The sequence below is a fragment of the Ceratotherium simum genome, chromosome 14 (assembly GCF_057802395.1).
Source record: "Ceratotherium simum simum isolate JZ-2026a chromosome 14, ASM5780239v1, whole genome shotgun sequence".
Taxonomy (NCBI): Eukaryota; Metazoa; Chordata; class Mammalia; order Perissodactyla; family Rhinocerotidae; genus Ceratotherium; species Ceratotherium simum.
Genome location: NC_141913.1, coordinates 43,095,116 through 43,115,468, shown reverse-complemented (window position 1 = coordinate 43,115,468; position 20,353 = coordinate 43,095,116). Strand labels below are relative to the sequence as shown.

The 20,353-nt window shown below is 37.9% G+C and overlaps 1 protein-coding gene across 2 annotated transcripts in view; it reads right to left on the bottom strand.

The window, feature by feature from the left end:
• Positions 1 to 20,353, bottom strand: part of RAB27B (RAB27B, member RAS oncogene family) — a 58,595-nt gene that overhangs the window by 27,400 nt on the left and 10,842 nt on the right. The window contains exon 2 of one of the 2 annotated variants that reach the window (XM_087439256.1): positions 14,526 to 14,653. The exons of the other annotated variant lie outside the window; for it this stretch is intronic. The gene's annotated coding sequence lies outside the window, so the exon portion shown is untranslated. The remainder of the gene's footprint in view (positions 1 to 14,525; positions 14,654 to 20,353) is intronic. 2 annotated transcript variants of the gene reach the window in all.

Below are 20,353 nucleotides of genomic sequence, written 5' to 3'. Positions count from 1 at the left end.
CTTAACAAGGCACTAGATTATCTCAGCCACTTTATCCCCCGCTGAGCTCTGATTAAAAATACAATATGTCAACAATGACTAATTACAGCTTTAATGAGTCTATTGTTTACTTCTTGGCAGTAACCTAATCAACTGACCATGTCTTAAAGTCACCTAGCATTTTCCGATATAAAACATTTATAATTTTGTCTTTGACAACGCTCACCCCCCAACTGTTATCGGTGAGAAAAGAAAAGTCATCATTAGCACAAAGACATTTACAGCTATGCCCACCTTTCCCTGCTGTTTGGTGCATTTTCAAGTCTAGTCAGAAGAGAGCAGAAAGCAGCTGGTTAGTGCCTCACTCAGAGCCTGCTAAGTTTCTGACAATGGAGAGAGTACTAGAAGGGCAGTGCGATTTGCTGTTCTACAATATTTGTAACTGTAGAGTTGGTGAACATTTTCGGTTAGTAACGATTTTGGGTTGAGAAAAGTCATGAAATATTCAAAAGTGCGAGTGGTTTACTGAAATTACACTTATAGAAAGGTTGCTACTCAGAATTTTGCATTATGCTTTTGTCCAACTTTTCCTTAAACTGAGAAAGAGACTTCCGTGTGGAAACATACTCACTTGACTGTTCACATCCGTAGTGACTGTTCTCACTGAAAAAGAATCATGTCTTCAGCAAAGAAATAAACACCAAGAGTTGGAGAGTTTATATAAACCAAGATTTGTTATAAGACAGTTCTTAGGAAATTAGCTTTGCCTGTATTTTCCACCGTTGACCTGAGAGGAAAGCTTGTGGCCTGCTGCAGGAATAGAGATTAGGTTATATTATATCTCATCTCTGCAAAATCACCTCCCTGAAGTCCACTCCTGCCCAAGGAAAAACATGATTATATTTTCCACTAAAGATTTACATTTTACTTTCTGGTATTTTTGAACAAAGAGACAAACATCATAATTTACTACAATAAGTCCAAATACTAAAGGTAAATGTTAACATTTTGGTGAAAAAAAATTCACAGTAAACTGACACAAAGAATACATTCACTGTATCTGATGCTTTCTAGTTTACGGAAGGTCTGTGTCTCAAAGAAATTCTTGGAAATCAATCTATTTCCCCAACATCAAAGAATGCTCTTCCTTTATCATTTCCATTAATTTTTTTAAAAGGAAAATCCAAACATCTTTCTTTCACTGTCTTATTTCCTAAGGTTCCAGTAATATTAACTGCAAGCGAGGGGTTCCTTATAGCTAAGCTGAAAGTTTTCCTGCTGAAATCGGAGCACATTTTGGTAGGTATTATTATTACAAAAAGAGGCAAAATTATGAAAGATAAATGCTTGCATATTAAATTTCAGGAGTATAAATTCTAGTTACAAAGAATAACAAAATAGAGAAGTTTCACATTTGTTCTATCTATATATTTCTGTTGCATACATTAAGGTGAATATACCATTGTATTTGATTATTAGGGGATTTATATTTCAGAATAAAGTTGGCTCTGCACTTCTCTGATAACATTATTCAGCAGCTAATCTTCTAGTTCATGTTTATACAATGATAAACACAGGCTAATATTAAGCCCCTTGTCTTTCTCCTAATTAAGCAAAGGGTGGGACTATGATATAACACACCTTAAAATCTTTCAACATCATCTGAAAAAGCTGACTTTCCTTGGGATCTAAAGCAGAAACTAGTTTATAAATCCAATCATAGGTAAGGTGTCCTTCTCGAATGACCACAAATGTCAGCAAATGATATACTAGAGCTCATGGTAGATAGGTTTACATTTTCTTAAGCAATACCACTAAGTAGGATAAAATATGAGGAATGAGTATAAGAATGCCAGCTGGAACATTTTTTCTCCAGCATAACAGCATTGACTGGGTTACATCAGGTATTGATTGTAAAGGATCGGCAGGGTCATAATGAGCACATATGCATGCATGCACTCATGCACACACTCATGCATACACACACATGTACGCACTCGTGCATACACACACATGCACACACTCATGCATATACACACATGCACACAGGCACATCAAGCATGGAAAGATCATTAGGTCTGTGCATACACTCCCTAAAAGCCTGTCTTATATTTAACCTGTTCTTGTCAGAAGGTATGTCTGCTCTGAATGTTTATGGAGTAAGCCAGAAATATATACAATTTACAATACAAATTTTATAAAATATACAAATTTGGATTTTTTCTATGCCTATAATTCAAAGTAGGAGAGTGAGATCATCTTTTTTGTTGAGAATTTGGTGCAAGTTATCCAACATGCAGAAGCGACTCTACCTGTAAAGAGTGTGCTGGGTACTATGGAAATGATTCCTAGATCTCTTTACCTGGGAGTAAGGCGGTACTAATTTCCTAGATGGGCAGAAGAGGACAGAGGAGGGGGTCTTTTGTAAAAGGAGCAAGTGGAATGTTAGGGCACCACACAACCCCCGGCCTTGTTAAATGAACCCTGACAGATTGCCCAGGTGGAGGTCTCACCAGATAGGGCATTAAATGAGGCACAGGTACTTCAAAGGAAAGATCAAAAAGTTGCCTGGGGACTCTTATACTGTCAACGGCCTCTCCGATTCCTGCCTTTGATAAAAACTAGTACAGCAAACACGTTTACAGAACCTCTGTATGTAGGACACTAAACCCAGGTGAGAGAAGGAAATGAAGGAAGAAAATGGAAATACATGTGAGATGGTTTAGAAACATTTAGAAAGTGACCATAATGAGGTATTAGGTAAGATATTGAAGAAAGACTGGATTTTATAATCAAAATTAGACTTTACAATATACTTGTAGCACAGCAACATTTCTAAAGCAAGGATACTAACCTCCCCCAGATCCACGAATTTACTCATTCACTCACCCAACAAACGTTTATTGGGCACCTACTATGTGCTGGGCACAGAGAGTTTATTGTGCGGATTCAATGAAATAGCATAACAGGTTCTGCCTCTCTCATCCTTCCAAGACAACTGTAAAAGCTAAAGCAACCACACGCCCTGGGATGCTCAGGCCCAGTGTCCACCTCCTATTCTGTTCACAGCGCCCCCTTTCCCTCTCAGAACCGTCCTAATTTGAACAAACTTTGTGGTCACTGCAACTAATAAGGGCCTCCTCACTTGGCTTCATGCCTCCAGTTTTGCCTTCCCCCATCCACTCTCCACGTAATAAGCAGACTTATCTTTTAAAAATGTAAGTCAGACCACGGCACCGTTCTGCTTGAAATTTTCTAGTGGCATTCCATCCAACTGCAAATAAAACCTAAAGTTTTATTTTTATCTTCTGCCCCACAGAGTGCTGTATGACCTGGCAGACTGTTCTCTATTTCTTGAAGGAGCCACATTTCATCCCATCTTAAGGCCTTTGCACTGGCTGTTCCCTCTGCCAATTACCTTTCCTCTGCCTCTATTTTCGCAAGCTGTCTCCTTACTATCATTCAGTTCTCAGTTTAAATGTTTCATCATCAAAGAGATCTTGTAGGGTCCCCGAATCTAAAGAAGTCTCCCATTTACTTTCTGTGTCTCCTCCCTATTTTAATTTTTTGTATAGCCCTTCTCCTGGGTTGATATCTGCCTTCTCGTTTATTATCACTTGCTTTCCCCTCTAGAATGCAAGCCCTGGGAGGGCAGAATCCTCGCCTGCCTTCTTCTCTTTGGGGCCTAGCTCAAAATCAGTGCTCAACAGATATTTGCTGGATGCACTAATATATGCCCTGTGAGATCTAATTTAGTGTGGTTCTATAAGAAAGACTGCTGGCCTTGGGGAACTTTACGTTGTGCACTAAAATATCCGGAATAATCTGTATAAGAAAAAGTATCTTTACCATCAAAGTTACCTTATATATTGGTCAAAGAAGAAACCAATGTAAAACTCACAAGTTAAGTATGAAGTTATAGAATTAAAGGACCCTGATGGGTGAGTATACAGTTTCCAACTCTATTAATAGCTGTTTTTAAGACACTAAAGCTTAATACCTACCTCTGCTTCCTTGGTTTTCAGAACCATGTCCAGTAAAAATGAGTAATGGGGGATTTTGATGAGGTGCAGGAAAGGGTCTTATGCAAGTGCTCCAAGGTAAGATTACTGAAGAGGGAAGCTCTTTTGGGTTCCTGGATCCAACCCAATGTGTGTGTAGGAAGTCTTCCGAACACCAACAAGGAATACTTGGACACCAGCAGGGTGTTTGAGAATTCAACTCAATTCTGACCCTGTCTACCTGGAGATAGCACCAGATTCCACAGGTAAAGAGCCCAGTCCCACAAGACTGCTCTCCACTTCAGATGCCAATCACAAGCCCAGGATCTTATCTGTGCTTCTGACAGAACAGCTACAAATTGGAGGTTCCAACTACCTCCTCCAACTCAGGATGCCAATCCAAGTCCAGGTTGTCACTTGTACTTCTGGAGCACCTAGCTACAAATCAGAGGTTCCCACAACCCCTTCCTTGGGTTTGATTAATTTGCTAGAATGGCTCACAGAACTCAGGAAACCTGTTTACTCACTATTTATTACAAAGCATATTAAAGGATATGAATCAATAGCCCGATGAAGAGATACATAGGGCGAGGGCCCGAACAAAGGAGCTTCTGTCCTAGTGGAGCGTGGGGCCCAGTATGGCGGCAGGTGGAAGTGTTCTGGTTCCCCAACCCAGAAGTTCTTTGAATCCCCTCCTTTTGGGGCTTTTATGGAGGCTTCATTATATTGGCATGATTAATTAACTCATTGGCCATTAGTGATTGATTCAATCTCCAGCCTTTTTCCCCTCCCTGGAAATCAGAGGGTAGGACTGAAAGTTCCAACCCTCTATTCATGGTTGGTTCTTTGGCAACCAGCCCCCATTCTTAGGTGCTTTCCAAAAGTCACCTTATTAACATAAACTCAGCTGTGGTGGAAAGTGGCTTGTTATCAATAACAAGATACCTTTTTCACTTTTATGGCTCTGAAGGTGTTTTAGGAACTGAGGACAAGAGACTAAATATTATGACAAAAGACACTCCCATTGCTCTCACCACTTAGGAAATGCCAAGACTTTTGGGAGGTGTGAGCCAGGAAACGTGGATGAAGACCAAATATATATGAAAAATATATTTTGGTCATCTGAATGACCAAATAAATATATTTCTTATAAATCAAAATATCACATAACCTCATGCAAGAGAATCATTGGCTCAAACCCTCATTTCTACCATCCCATATGCAAGGCTTTTAATGGAGCAACACATTATCTTGGACATCAACTTTTGAGGAAACATAATAAAAATATCTGTACTTCAAGTAAAAGCAAGAAAAATATTTTAAATGTGTAAAAATAGCTAGTGTTTCAGGAAAATTCAAGAAAACATTATCACCATAGAACGCAGATAACTCACATTGTATGTAAACTGAAGGATGATGTTTGCTACGAGCCACTGCTTTGACTTTGCACTTGATTCTTGGACAGAGGATACGTTAATTGCTCAGTAAGGGTTGGATTCTGGAGGCAGGTCTGCCTGGGGACAAATTTCTGCTTTGTTGAATTCTCAGAACCAATAATATAGAGATCTTATAGAGGATTAAAATTTTTCTTACTTAATTCATCTGCTTTATTTTTCAACCTCCATATATTTTTCAAATGAAAGTTATGGTTAATCTTCCCCCATGTGTAACAAAGGCAAACTACTAGAAAATCTCTTGTGTTTTCCGTTACTGTTTTTCCATAGTTGTTCTCTAAGCGGCCTCTGTAGACAGTTTTCTTGAGATGTACTGAGACACGATCCTGGACCCCAGCATCTGCCCAGCCACAGTGCCTGAATCCTCATGAATAGACATTCCTAATGGGCCTAGTGGAAAGAAGTAATGTTAACTGGATTAGGGCAAGAAGTTACCAAGGAGGTAATATGTTAACTAGTTCACTCATTAGTGTTGATTAGGTTAACTCAAACACATTACCTCCCACTGCCACCTAAACTAAGTCTTCCAAGGCAGGTTTTGATTAACAGAGTACCTGGTAAAAAGAGAGACAACATTTTGTTGCGTGGACAATGAAAAAGAGTCAAAGATGAGAAGAGGGCATATTTGTATTAATAAAATTCCTGAATGGGAAAGTGGAGAAGAACCTTAGAATAAAGTCAATGGGCAGATAGAGGGACACTAAAAAAAGGTGAGGGGTGGGGTGTCCAAAGTCAAGTCCCTATCTCCCCTCCCTGACAATTTTGTTCCTAGCTGGTCCTGAAGATGTCATAACACATTCTAAATACCTGTACTGTAACTAGTCTCAGCCCACATTTGTTGAGCTCTTCAGATTTTAAAGGCTATTGTAAATAATTAACTTTGGAAAACCACTCCGCCCTTTACTGGTGGCATTTAATTGAATCTACAATAATCTGCATTAGCTAATATACTAAGTCTAAAGCCATGCGTTGAAATAAGATGTAATAAAACGGTGAGCCATAAAGGAGAAATACCAAATTGTTCAGCTAGAATTTATGAAGACAGACTTGCATTATTTGACTCGAGATCTAAAAGAAGCCACAGGCAAAATGCTACCAAAAATTCAAATGCAGGTGGTCTGAAGAAAGAGGAGGAAGTGAGGTGAAAACATTAGAAGTGAGACAATAAAAGGCCTGAGCAGGATAAAGGGGAACTTTATAATCTCCCAACAAGAACTATATATCATTCTGAGCTTATAAAGGCTAGTCCTTCAACCAAAAGAAGGTTGTAATACACATGAAGAGAACCCACTGTATGGGAAAGCACACATGACTGTGAAACTTCTGAAAAAGAATTAAGAATCTTCAGACCAATTCATAGAATTAACAAAACACTAAGAGAATTAATGAAATATTAAGAAGATTGTAACTGAGGGCCCTCCAGGACCAGCTCAAGTGACCCCATCTTATCAACAGAGTAATTAAGAATGGTTTTTCAGGAACTGAGACCCCTTGTCCAGGTCAGGCCAGTTGAGACCACCAACCCATCAACTGGGCCTGGGCGAATCCTCAATGAGTGACCTTTTTGACGTCTAGGAGCTAAAAACTCCATCCTCAGATCATGGTGACACCATCATTTTGTGAACGTGTGTCCTAAAAAGAGGCAATGAAGCTTGACTACACTTGTGCAGATCATCAATTACCTCACTCCTCCTTACCTCCACTCATCTATCTCCACACTTCAGACCGCCCTGCCCTTGATCCTATAAATGTTGCCCCAAGCTCTGGATCAGGGAGACAGATCTGAGAGCATATGTTCCTGTCTCCTTGCAGATCAATCTAGCAATAAAGCTGATTTCTTTCCCCAAAAGCTGATGCCATAATAATTGGCTTTTTTTATGCGCATTGCGCAAAAAAACCCCAATTTTGTGCCATAACAAATTTATCTGGTTTTCATTTTTTTTACTTCTTTCATAGTCTTTAGAGAAAACTATATTTTCAATTTCTTTCTTGCTGTCACAGCACTATCCTTTGAATTCTGGGCCAAAACCCAATTCCAAAGTACTGGAATCACTCAAATTGTGGTTTCATGGATTTTTTTTTTTTTTACCAAGTCCACACTTGCCATAGACCGCCAGGCCTCAAGCTCTCTCTAAAACTCACTGGACCTTAACGAGTTCTTTCTCATCTACTTTTTGCTGAATGTTAAGATTTCAAGTTTAGTTGATCTTCTAAAGACGCTTCTAGGCGAATTGAAATTGTCAAAATTAAGAGAGTTTAGGATCCCATTGCAGTTCTAGGGTCTCGGATTCAATGATAACTTTACTTGCAGATTCAGCCCCACTGACATCCCCATATTGCCAAACTACCCAGAACACAGCATATCCTTGGTTTTAAAAGAGAATGTGAAGACAGTTCAACAAATATTGACTGAACATCAACTACATATATGCAAGAGGCTTTCGTAAGTGCTGTAAATATGGAGACAGATGAAAGCAGCTGAGCCAGGAATAGAATTCAGTTTATTCTCTCCTCCCTGAATCTATGCCTCAAATTTACTGGAAGATATCATTATCAGGAAATGACCTTGAAACAGATACTCACATTCCATTCTCTGCTGCAGAAACTAGAAAGTTTGTGGTCTGTCTCTACGTCATGCATTTCATAAAACATGCCCAAAAAGGAAGAGAAAGAAAATATTTGGCATGCGCAGGAACAAGATATCCACCCCTAGTATTTTAATTCAGTTCCTTCATTTAGTCACACATCAAGACATGCATATGATATACACACAATCTGAGCAGAAAGATAAGGTTCATTAGCAAAAGACACTGCTTCCTTTCCCCCTAAATCGCAACTCATCCTTATGTCTGTTCAACTCTTTTTGCATAAGCCCTTAACGCTCAGGTGATCCAAGGCAGGTGAACCAACAAACACAAAATCCAGAACTACCTGGTAAAGGCTTTATAGAGATGAAAGAAACTTGAACCCGAAGGAATTTTACCTGTTTGATTTCTCTTGGCTGGTTCTGTCTAGAAGGCATTTTCGCTGAGATAGCCATTCACTGAGAAACAGAAACAGCTGTTCTGAATCTTTTTCCAAATTAAAAATAGGAGTTTCTGAATAGTATTAAGAAAGGTGGAATCTCAAAATTAGGTCAGATTGGGATGTGACCCTGGCAAGACTTTGGGGTCAGACATGGTTTGAATCCCAGCTCCTCCAATTACTAGCTGCGTGACTTAAACAACTTATTTAACCTGTTTCAGATCCCTCCTGTGTAAACGGGGTCATACAGCATATGTAAAGCACCTGGTTTACCACTTAGCCAATGGGGAGACATTGAGTAAGTGGAGATGTTCTCGGCATAAAGCACTATTGGCAACAATTTCTTGGCAACCTTTGCATTTCTTTGTAATTAGTGTTGCAATTGCAGACACTCATTAATAACACTTCTCATTTCTCATTTTGTGCATTAAATTAAATAATGACTGCAATAAGGACTCTGTTGCTAGTCAACCTGTATTTATCTGAAACATTGATAGAGTGCTCAAGTTCTATAAGGAAGTAGCATAAAATATAATGCTTGTTCTAAAGGGTTTACAATTTAAGAACTGATTTTTGTATAATTGCCAAAATATATTGCTAAGTAAAAACAGTGTATATATTTGTCAAAACTCATTGAACTGTACACTTAAAATGGGTACACTTATTTTCTGCATAAATTATTCCTCATTTAAAGACAATCACTCAAAAAAAATACTGTTGCCCAAATACAACCCTTAGAGATTCTGATGAAATAGGTCTGGAGTGTGTGGCTTGGGTACGAAGAGTTTTAAAATCATCCCAGTTTATTCTAACGTGAAAAAAATCAAAAGCCGAAAACAGACAAACAAGATGCAGAACAGCGTGAATAGGAATTTAGAGACGACAGAGTTAGCAAATAAAATTCAGGACACTCAGCTAACTTTGAATTTCAGATAAAACACCAATTAATTTTTTAGCGTAAGCATTTCCCAAATATTGCACATTTAACTGGATATCATGTATTTCATTTGGCAACCCTAAACAGTATGCTAACTTTTGTGCAAAAAAACGGAGAAAGAGGAGGGGCCGGCATGGTGGCATAGTGGTTAAGTTTGCGCATTCAGCTTCAGTGGCCCAGTGTTCGAAGTTTCCCATCCCAGGTATGGAGCTACGCACTGCTCATTAAGCCATGCTCTGGCAGCGTCCCACATACAAAATAGAGGAAGATGGGCACAGATGTTAGCTCAGGGCTAATCTTCCTCAGCAACTAGAGGAAGACTGGCAATGGATGTTAGCTCAGGGCCAATCTTCCTCACCAAAAAAAAAAGGAGGGGGGAGAAAGAAGAATATGTGCATCCAAATGTTTAATTATATATGCATAAAATAGATTTTGAAGACTTGCTTCTTGGGGGGGGACTAGACAGAAGGCAAGAAGAGAAGGGTACTTTTCACTCATACTTTTTGTGCCTTTTGAACTTTGAACCACATAAATGTATTACATATTTTTTAAACAAAATTGTAAAATTTAAAAATAAGTAATTTCTAACAAGAGAAAAGAATATAGGGAGACAAAACTAATACATATGATAAACTTAGAAAACAAAACTGATAGGAATTTTCCCAAACACTTTATTCTATTATACTCTGGTTTTTCAGTGTAGTTAGATGTAAGTAGAATTAATATTAACGATTACTTGTTGAGTTGCCAGACTATCATTGGAATTAATATTAGCAACCTCCTGTTGAGTTGCTATTATGCTAAGCACTTTCATACATGAGTTAATTTAATCCTGATAATAATCCTTGGGAGTTTTGCAAATGAAAAGGCTGAAACTCAGAAAGGTTAATGAACTTGCCCAAGACCACACAGCTAATGACTGGCAGGCCTAGGGTTTGAATCCAGGTCTGTCAGAATCACAGCCTGTTGCTTTTAAATGCAAGACAACACTACTGTCTTTCAGAATATGTATTCCTAAAGTCAGGAAATTTGTTTTTGGGCATAAAAATCAGTGCAAAAAGGAAGAGCGATGAATAAGCGCTTTCATATACTAACATCAGTCACTCAGAAACACGACACACCGAGTAAGTATTTTGTTTGTTTTTAAGTAAATATACAGGTATACTTCACTTTATGCAAAGTTTGTGTTCCAGGACAGTTGTTTATAAATGACATTTATACAAACGTTTGCATATTTAGAATAAAATTGGGTGTCTGCTTTTTAGACAAACTGTTAAATTATTTTTTAGAAGGGAAGACATTTTTGTAATATGACTGACCCCGATTCATCTGTTTTTGGACAGGGTACAAAATGAGATAATCTAGGAGTTGCTAATTTGTTCTTCGGAATTGGGGGTCTTACTAGAAAATATGACTGATGGTTTATGTGTGGAGAGGACGCTTTACTAATTTACAAAGGATTTAACCAGTTAAATTCAGTTTCTAACCTGAGCCTACCTTTAGCTAATTTATTGTTTAAATACTATGAGTAAATATTTGCCAGGGAGAAGCAGAATGTCACTTAACTTATCAAACCGTACTTTTTTCGTAGCTTATCAGAGACGGGAATATGTTAGAGGCTATTTAGTTTTCTATTCTGAATGACTCTTAAAAGATTTCTCCAAAACCTGCTTTGGTCTACACATTCTATACATTCTCAAGCAATCCACCTTCTTTATATGGTAGGGTGTGGAGAGTGGGAAGAAGGGGTTATCTGTTGGACATGACAATGACAAGACTTTCAAGAGTCTTTAAAATTAGTAATTTTAAAAACAGTTGACCAAAAGCCATCATCCCATTGAGAAGAGAGCTACAGACTCCCTGAATAGTTGTCAGGATTTCTGGCAGATGTTGGGATGGGAGTGGTGGTAAGGCAGGTAACCGTCCTTTGCAACTCAAGTGCAACCAGAGCCGGGCAGGCTAAAGGTAAGGCAAGCCTTGATTTCCTCATGTTCAAACTTTGTACTCTCTCCATTACACATGCACTCTTCTGAGCAGCCAGTATTACAAGTCCAAATTCAGGCTTTTTAAAAATCAACTCAGGAATAAACATTTAAAACTATGCCCCAGAGATGCTGTTGGCCAGGCAATGGCTCCATTTGTCAGTGTTAGTCGCCATCTTTGTAGAGCAGTTTGTGCCATTATCTATATATTCTATTTATTCTCTTCTTTATTCCTTATGAAGGGGTGCATTTTCTTCAAAAGAACAAAATTAAAGAATATGTGTAAAATGCTAGATCTACACCATCAAAGATTGTGTCTAAAAAGCTAAAAGTAATTGAGGATTTCATATGATAGGCGTCGCCCCTTATCCACAGAGTATATGTTCCGAGATCCCCAGTAGATGCCTGAAACTGCAGATAGCAACAAACCCTATAAATACTATGTTTTTTCCTATGCATACATATTTGAGGTGACACCAAAACCAGCAAGAATTTCTTTTTCCTTCTTCACAATTTTGTGGATAGAAGATTTGTTCTTACCGTAGATCTTAGCACCCTCAGCATATGATTTTTTTTCTTTCCCTATTAAATCGAGAACTTTCACCTTTTCACTTAAAGGAAGCACTTTATTGCTTCTCTTTGGCATATCCAAATTGCCAGCATCATTCCTCTTGCACTCTGGGACCATTATTAAGTAAAGTAAGGGTGACTTGAACACAAGCACTGCGATACCACAACAGTTGATCTGATAACCCAAACGGCTACTAAGTGACTAGTGGTCAGGTAGTGTATACAGCATGGATACACTGGACAAAGGGATGATCCATGTGCTGAGCGAGACAGAGAGGGATGGCACAAGATTTCATCACTCTACTCAGAACGGCGCACAATTTTAAACTTATGAATTGTTTATATCTGGAATTTTCAATTTAATATTTTTGGATCACAGGTGACTGTGGGTAACTGAAACCGCAGAAAGCAAAACCATGCATAAGGGGGAACTACTGTATTACTCTTAGCTCCCTGGAAACAGACACCCCTGCATCTCCCCACCCCTTATCACCCCACATTATACCATGAAATTTGCTTGTTTATTTTTTATATTTACATGTTTGATTCAGTAGATATTTTCCAGAATGCATTACATTCTGGTAAGGTACTGCCAGTCATTAATCTACATAAAACTCATATTATTTCCAATAAATCAAATTGCTTCTCTGTTTAATTGTATTTGTTATACCTAATTGAATTGGGTTTTTTGTTTACTCTTCTTAGTTTTAAAAACAGGGAAATTGAATTGTTTATACCTTTTACAAACTATGATGGTTAAAAATTTTTTTCTCTCAGTTTTCCAAAGCCCTCATTTTTTTGCCTTGTAGGTTAGTAGCCTGTTCTTACTTAAATGTCTCCTGATCTAGAGTCTGGGGAAATATATGTACATTTATTTATGAATAAGTTCCATGAATTTTTCCCATTTACTATTTTAATGATACAAAGGCCCAATACTCAATATAAATATCTCTATACAAAAAATTGTTGATAATGTAGGGTTACAAAACAGCCATAAACACTTATTTTTATAAATTCTGACAAGAATTGGGTTAATAATCAAATCAGGACAAATTAAGCTCAAGAATCTGGGCATCAACACTCAATCCATGAAATATATATGAGGAGGTTTAAATGAATTTATAAGCTTTTGCTGAATCTTTTGTTTTTTTTCCTTAACATTTCTTTACTCACTATTTGAGCCTATACTTTATACCTTCCTCCAAATCTTATCAGAAAATTATTAGCACCAGTGGTAGGATGAACTAATAAACAAAAAGGAGCACGGATATTTAAGAGTCAACACTTGGAGGGGCAGTTACAGGTTTATCTAACCTCATAATCAACATGATATTTATAATTAACATCATCTTCTTAAGTGGTACTCCAACTGGTACGGGTTGGAGGCCATAGCCTTCCTCATTCTTCTGAGCTGCCCCATGTTGACTGTTCAATCCATAGGCAAACACAGATGTCCCCTTTCCACAGTGATTTTAGAGGCACCAAAAGAGTAGCCTGCTTGAACGTATCTCCCCTTCCAATTTACCAGAAAACTGGGCAATTCCACCATTCCAATAATTTCATCTGAAGCTCTTTGGAATGTAAATGTCAGCATACTATGTGCAATAGTACTGCATTTCATGTCAACGTCCCACAATATACAGAACTTTAGATTCCTATAGAAATGCCTTCATAGAACAACGAAATAGTATTAGTGCCTTCAGCTTTGTTATTGTCAATATAAAACCAATCATATAAGGTCCATTTTTATATCATTTACAAAACTACAATTAGAAACATTATCTACTGGGCTGGCCCCGCGGCTTAGTGGTTAAGTGCGCACGCTCCGCTGCTGGCGGCCCAGGTTCGGATCCCGGGCGTGCACCGATGCACCGCTTCTCAGGCCATGCTGAGGCCGCGTCCCACATACAGCAACTAGAAGGATGTGCAGCTATGACATACAACTATCTACTGGGGCTTTGGGGGGAAAAAATAAATAGATAAAATCTTAAAAAAAAAAAAAAGAAACATTATCTATTATGCCCTTTGTGCCATAAAGTTACTCTTAGAATGTAATAATAGAAAAAAAACATATCTCTTCCAGTGAACTGATATATTTTCTTTAATCTGATAGGAAAAGCTATGGTACTCATTATCTTTTTTGCCTGGACTGTCAGAGTTCAGTTTTTTGCTTAAATATAATAGGCATCAAAAGTTCTCTCATTCTCTCATTAAACTACTTACCTCTCTCTCCTTCTAGACTACATGATTCAGTTTTTGCTTGTTTTTTAATTCTTCCTTTAGCTACTTGACTGCATTTTAATCTGTAACCCTAAACTATTGCAAATACTTTTATGGGAAGAAGTAAATATAGTTTATTCTTCTTATTCTGGTAGTTTTATTTCATAAAGTGATTGCAAACACTGGATTAGTGAATACTAAAGAATTACGTCTAGAGGAAATACAGGGTGAGGTTCCTGTGAGCCTCTGGTCACAATATTTTCACTAAGTGATCAATACATAACCTTGTTTTATGTAAGTTTCTGTGTAAAGACACCTTATTTAATATGTATTGTTGATTCATGAACATTGAACTCACCAGCCAGCAGTGCTGTAACTCACGCATGAATGTGGCTTATCTTAACATCACAGCCCTCTTGAGCTTAGGAACATTAGACGGTACTTCAGCAATATGCTTGGGGCCATTTTAAACAGAGAATCTACCACCTAAAAACACAAAAATGCAAAAAATGTGGCACTAAATAAACTGTGAAAGGGACGCTTGTTTTACTGTATGAGAGCTGAAACAAGTAGGCAGACTGTCAACTTGTCTGACCTCAGCTGGGAACTTGCACACCAGGCATCTCAAAATTGTCCCCACTCCATGCACGTCTGTGATGACTGCAAAGCACTATGAGTATTGATTTGGGGGTTACAAATATATTTTAGCCAGTACGCAAATTCACAAAAACACAATCAACAAATCTTGAAGATTGATTGTATATTTTCTCCAAATTAACATTATTATATTTTGGCCAATTAGCAGATTAGCAACAATTAGAATATCTGATGATAGAGTAGAAAGGAGGGCTCTCAGGGAATAGAACTGGGGACAGGCACACTTTGAAAACCTTGTGGAAATGTGAAAATGTTTAGAGCTAAGGGAGGAGGGGCAGATCCGAGGGGAGCAGTCAGTGAGTCCCACAAGGGACTCGGGTGGCTGGGAAAGGATTGGAGAAATAAGCTGAGCCTAAAAAGGAGACTGCATTCACCTATTTCACAACTCTTTTTCCCCATTGCAGTGACCTTTAATTATATTCACTATTGCTTAAGTAGGGAATTCATGGGGACTCTTTTCTTCCCCAATAGATTCTACCCTAAACTTAGAAAAATAAACCAGGCTATATGACCAAGTATTATAATGCTAATACGTTTGAGGGAAAAGCAGCCTCATACATACTGAGTTAATTTTGGCCAAATTGTTAGTAGAAGTTGTAACACCTCTTTCTAGTGTGGATGAAAAACGTTATTAAACCTGGAACAGCCACTCCCCTCTCTCCCACACCTCCCACCTCCATTTTCACAGTGACACCTACATAAAGTCACACACTAGGCAAAAATTGGTAGAAAGGCAGATTGGGAAAGATACACGTAAATTTTGTAGGACTAGTAGGAAAGCAGAGCGGTCTGTTCAATTAGGATGTTGCACATAGTAGGTCCTCCAGGGATCAACTATGTAAGAAATAGCTCTAAATTAAAACTAATTAGCTCATGAAGTGAAAATTCAGTCTGGTTTTCTGTCTGTACTTGGCTCATCACCAACACTAATTAACCCTCTTGGATCTTTCGTTCAGTGAAAATTAGTCGGATTATTAGCACCACAGAGCTCTGTAGACATTTTAACTCATGGCTGTTTGTCATGGTTGATGGCTAATTCAATGTCTTTCTTCACAATGTTATTTTCTGTGGAGGATATTGATGTATACAGATAAATCATGATTGTATTCACTTGGCTTGGTTCTTGAAGTCACACCCTTGTTATTTCTGACCCCACCGTGATTACTCTGATACTCCTCCCTTCTTCCCTGAAGCCTTCTCAGGATTACGGAATGGCTTTTCCTCTATTTCTGTGGCACTAATGTTTCCTGTCCTTCATTTGGACTGTGGTCCTAAGCCTATTTGAATGAGCAATTGACATACAGATTCCAGCATATGTGGGATGGTTGCTCTAATATTCAGAGTTTTTAAAATTATTTTAACCTTGATTATCTGAAAAGGAAGAAAAATGTATAGCTCCAGTTTGGCCAAATTTTACAGAATTTGAAAAAATATTTCAAAGAAGACTTTATCATTCATATTTTATATTTTAGAATAGAAATAATCCTCCTGTTACCATATGACATTTTAAAGCATTAGAATCAACTAGATTGAACTGAAAGTTAGAATGTGTCTTATTTCCGAAGAAGCCAGTTTGCTCTGCTCTATTTTACAATAGTTGGACATTGGTCTTCTGGCCAATGATATGCAGCGGTACACACTAGTGTGGTTTAAATATTCCTGTTTTTCTAATTGGTCAGCAGGTGCCACGCTAGTTGTTCAATGAGTTTAATATTGCCCCTAGTTCGTCGTGAATCAGGAGAGGAAACAAGCGAGATGAGTGCAAATATATTTCTGACCTATTTTTAAAACCACTTCAAGTGCAAGTTCTCCTACAGAGAGTCAGAAGCATTTTCCTAATCTAGGGTAGTTTACCACTGCTAAAACAAAGGAATAAATTTTATTGAAAATCGAGGAGTATAGGTATGCTATTACCACAAAGCTTTAGTAAATATCAACTGTTCACAGAACTAATTTATTTTAGTGCCTTCCTGAACCTCAATCATCAGAAAAAGTTTTACCACAAACCCTAGTCAGGCTACGTTACTTGCTGACACAATGCCCGGTGACAATGCTACAAGTCAATTTGGAGAGTGATTGACTTTATAGAGGTTCAGTTTCTGCTCATTAAAAAATAAATGTATGAGGGGCCAGCCTGGTGGCGCAGGCAGTTAAGTGCGCGCACTCCGAGGTGGCCTGGGGTTCGCTGGTTCAGATCCGGGGTGTGCACTGAGGCACCACTTGCCAAACCATGCTATGGTGGCGTCCCACATAAAGTAGAGGAAGATGGGCATGGATGCTAGCCCAGGGCCAGTCTTCCTCAGCAAAAAAAGAGGAGGATTGGCAGATGTTAACTCCGGGCCAATCTTCCTCACAAAAAAATAAATAAATAAATAAATGTATGCATTCAAGATACAACAAGCACTTTTCTCCAAAACTACCAAATCTAAGGTGAAATTGTTAGTTGCAGCAGCCCTCCAAACTAAGAATATTTTTAAATAGGCATTTTGCTCTTAAAAGTAAAGATAGATAAAACCTAATGGCAATGTGTCTCTTAAAATATATTGCGGTCAATGTTTTGAATTCCGATTTGACCCACAGGAGAAAGGAATTCTATCCTATTAACACGTTCCCTACATGGTTATTTTCTTTGTCTTTCTTTATATTATCATATAAGCTTTGGTGGACTTGAGAATGTCCTGATAAACCATGTTATACTTAAAAATTAGTTGAAAATATCTATCCAAATTTCCTTTCACACATAAAGCTTTACCGAAATCTTTTTCTGGAAAATAGTTCAAAAACCTCATGTCCTTGAAAAGAGATGGGAAATGATTTCAGTGCATTTGATTAAGGGTTCTAGCAGTTCCACAAAGGAATTTGACTCAGAAAATCTTTCTAAAAATTTCAGTAGTTATCTGACCTAGGCTTCCCTTATGGTGGAATAAATAAGAAACTGCTTACGTATCACTTCTTACAAACAAGTAGGTCAGCCACTTCCACGTCAGTTTTCTAATTTTCACTGACTTGAAATTAATCATCGTTTGGAAGTAAGCCAAGTATGGATGGAAAACTAGGACTAAATTTTCCCATGATGAACCAATTAGTTTTACTTTCGGGCTATTTCTTACAAAGCAGTGTTCTGCCATTAGACATTTGACCTACCTTGTTACTTGACAACACTTCCAAACATGTTTATGTGGTGAATGCTGGCCTCCTTCTGCTTACTATAATCATTAAGGTATTTTTTGTCTCTAAGGAAAGTCAAACTGTTATCTCTTTGGGATCCCTGTGAATTGTCTATATCCTCAATTTTGAACCATTTTATTCTATGTACTAAGTCTGTTTCTCCCGGCTGACAGGCTAGAAATTGACCTGACTAGTAAATGTCTGTTTCTGAAAGTAACAACTCAGAGGGCAGTAATGGCGTTAAGGATTGCTCTAAAACTACCAAGATGCAAAGAACCAAGAGATCTTTTGCTTTCATGTATCTATGAGGTTGGCCATTTGTCTACAGTTGTGGACCTGGACCTGTTTAGAGAAACTACAGTTGTTTTAAGCCCATGTCTTATACTAGCAGTTGGCAGAGGTTAGCTAAGAAAAATGCCACCATTCCTGATGGGACAATGCTCAGGCTGGTTGATCAGTTACTATTATTTTAGACTGAGGACTAACCATGGTGTTTGCCAGTGTTTCACCAATTGACTCTATTTACATATACTTGTAATGTTCACCCACAGGACAGGAAACTGAGAACTCCCTGTCAAGGATAACAGTCAAATGTTGTGGGCAGTATTGTTGAGCAAGCCTCAAACTCTATGAAAGGGACAATTCCCTTTCTGAGGATGGACTTAAGAGACTCCACAAAAAGGACACCAAAGAACCTTTTTACAAAGGGATGTGACCGTATTTTCAGAACTAGGGATTTGAACACTTCTCTAACCCGAAGTCTGCCCTTAGAATGGAAGATTTTAAATGGTGGCTACCCAGGAAATTCCAGGCCATAGCATCCCCATTCACATAGGCTCTATTAGTCTTACTGATAAAGTTCCTTTTGTCCCCAATTTTTTCACTACAACTCTATTCTTAAGCCTAAAACTTCTAACATTAGTCCTGCCTTTGGATTTTTGCTACATGTTTAAAAGCAAACATGCTTACTGGGAAGAGTAATTCATTGGCTGTTTTCAGCCACAGCTACTTCAGCAGAAATTATTTCATCAAAAAGACAGGTCACTCTACAGCCATACCACCCTGAACATACCCGATCTCGTCTGGTCTCAGAAGCTAAGCAGGGTCGGGCCTGGTTAGTACTTGGATGAGAGAAAGACTGGTCAACAAGTCATTGATTTCCCAGCTTGGGAGCAAAAAATTGGTACCACGCACTGTAGAAAAATATCAAAAAAGATAAAAGTGGGCTCTGAGATAAAATTTTGAGAGAGATCAATTTTACCCATGACTTGTACTAAAAAGAAAGTTCTTTACTCCATCTTTTATAAATGTTAAAGAGCAAAAGACTTAAAGAGATAATCTTACCTCCATAATAAAATAGACATATAATAAAATTATTTGCCCAGACAGGAGTTTAGGGGCCACAGGGAATGTTTGGCCTTAAAAAAGCTTCATTATTTCCAATTACATAGGAGAAGCTGGGGATATATCATTTGTCTAAAAAGTCTGTAAAAAAGCATTTTTTGTTTCTTCCTTAATAAAGCTTCATGAGAAAAGTAACTGTTGTTAAGAATATTATGGATTTACTTTAGACACCATTTCTATAGTATAAATGTAGTTCTAGAAAGTCACCACTGGAATGGATACCATAAAAATATTCACTCTCCTCTTTAATTCTAGTATCAATTCATTTCAGATCCAGTTAAACAGGGTAATTTTAAAGTAATGGGAATTAAGTGATATTTGCTATTCAAAAACCAAAAAGATATTATTTTAGATCTTGTCTACTCTTTAGACTTTTCTTAATTAGTCCTGGACCTGGTATATGCCCTCAGTATCTGGGAGTGCTAGATAATACATCAGGCCAAACAAAAGGCCTTAAATAGACAAGAACGTTTACTTCTGCCTTTATATACCCTTTTCCTTGAGACTGTGTGGTTTGGAGAAGACCTCACTGTTGCCTGGATCATTCAGTTCAATTTTGCCTTCAAACTGTTCTTTGGGCCAATTTTGGCAATTGTGCCAAAAGGAAACTAGACTCATAAAGATTATGGCTAGAATGGAAGAATGTTTATCGCTCTTCTGTCTGTTTCATACCTTGGTATGTATGCTGTATGAATGTTCTGAAATTATTCCAATCAGGAAGCAATAGTAGGAAAAAGTAGAATTTGCAAAACTGGGCCCATAAAAATGAAAATGATCAAATTTTCGGTTTTCTTACACAGTGGCCTAGACTTGAAAATTGGTGCATTCAATGCATGCATTCTTTTGGTGACAATATTTCAAAGCTGAAAATGATGGTGTTTGTTGTCAGTCTTTAATCGAGGATTTTTTATCAATGCAAATTTTCACACTATATAACCATGTCAGTCAGAATTTATA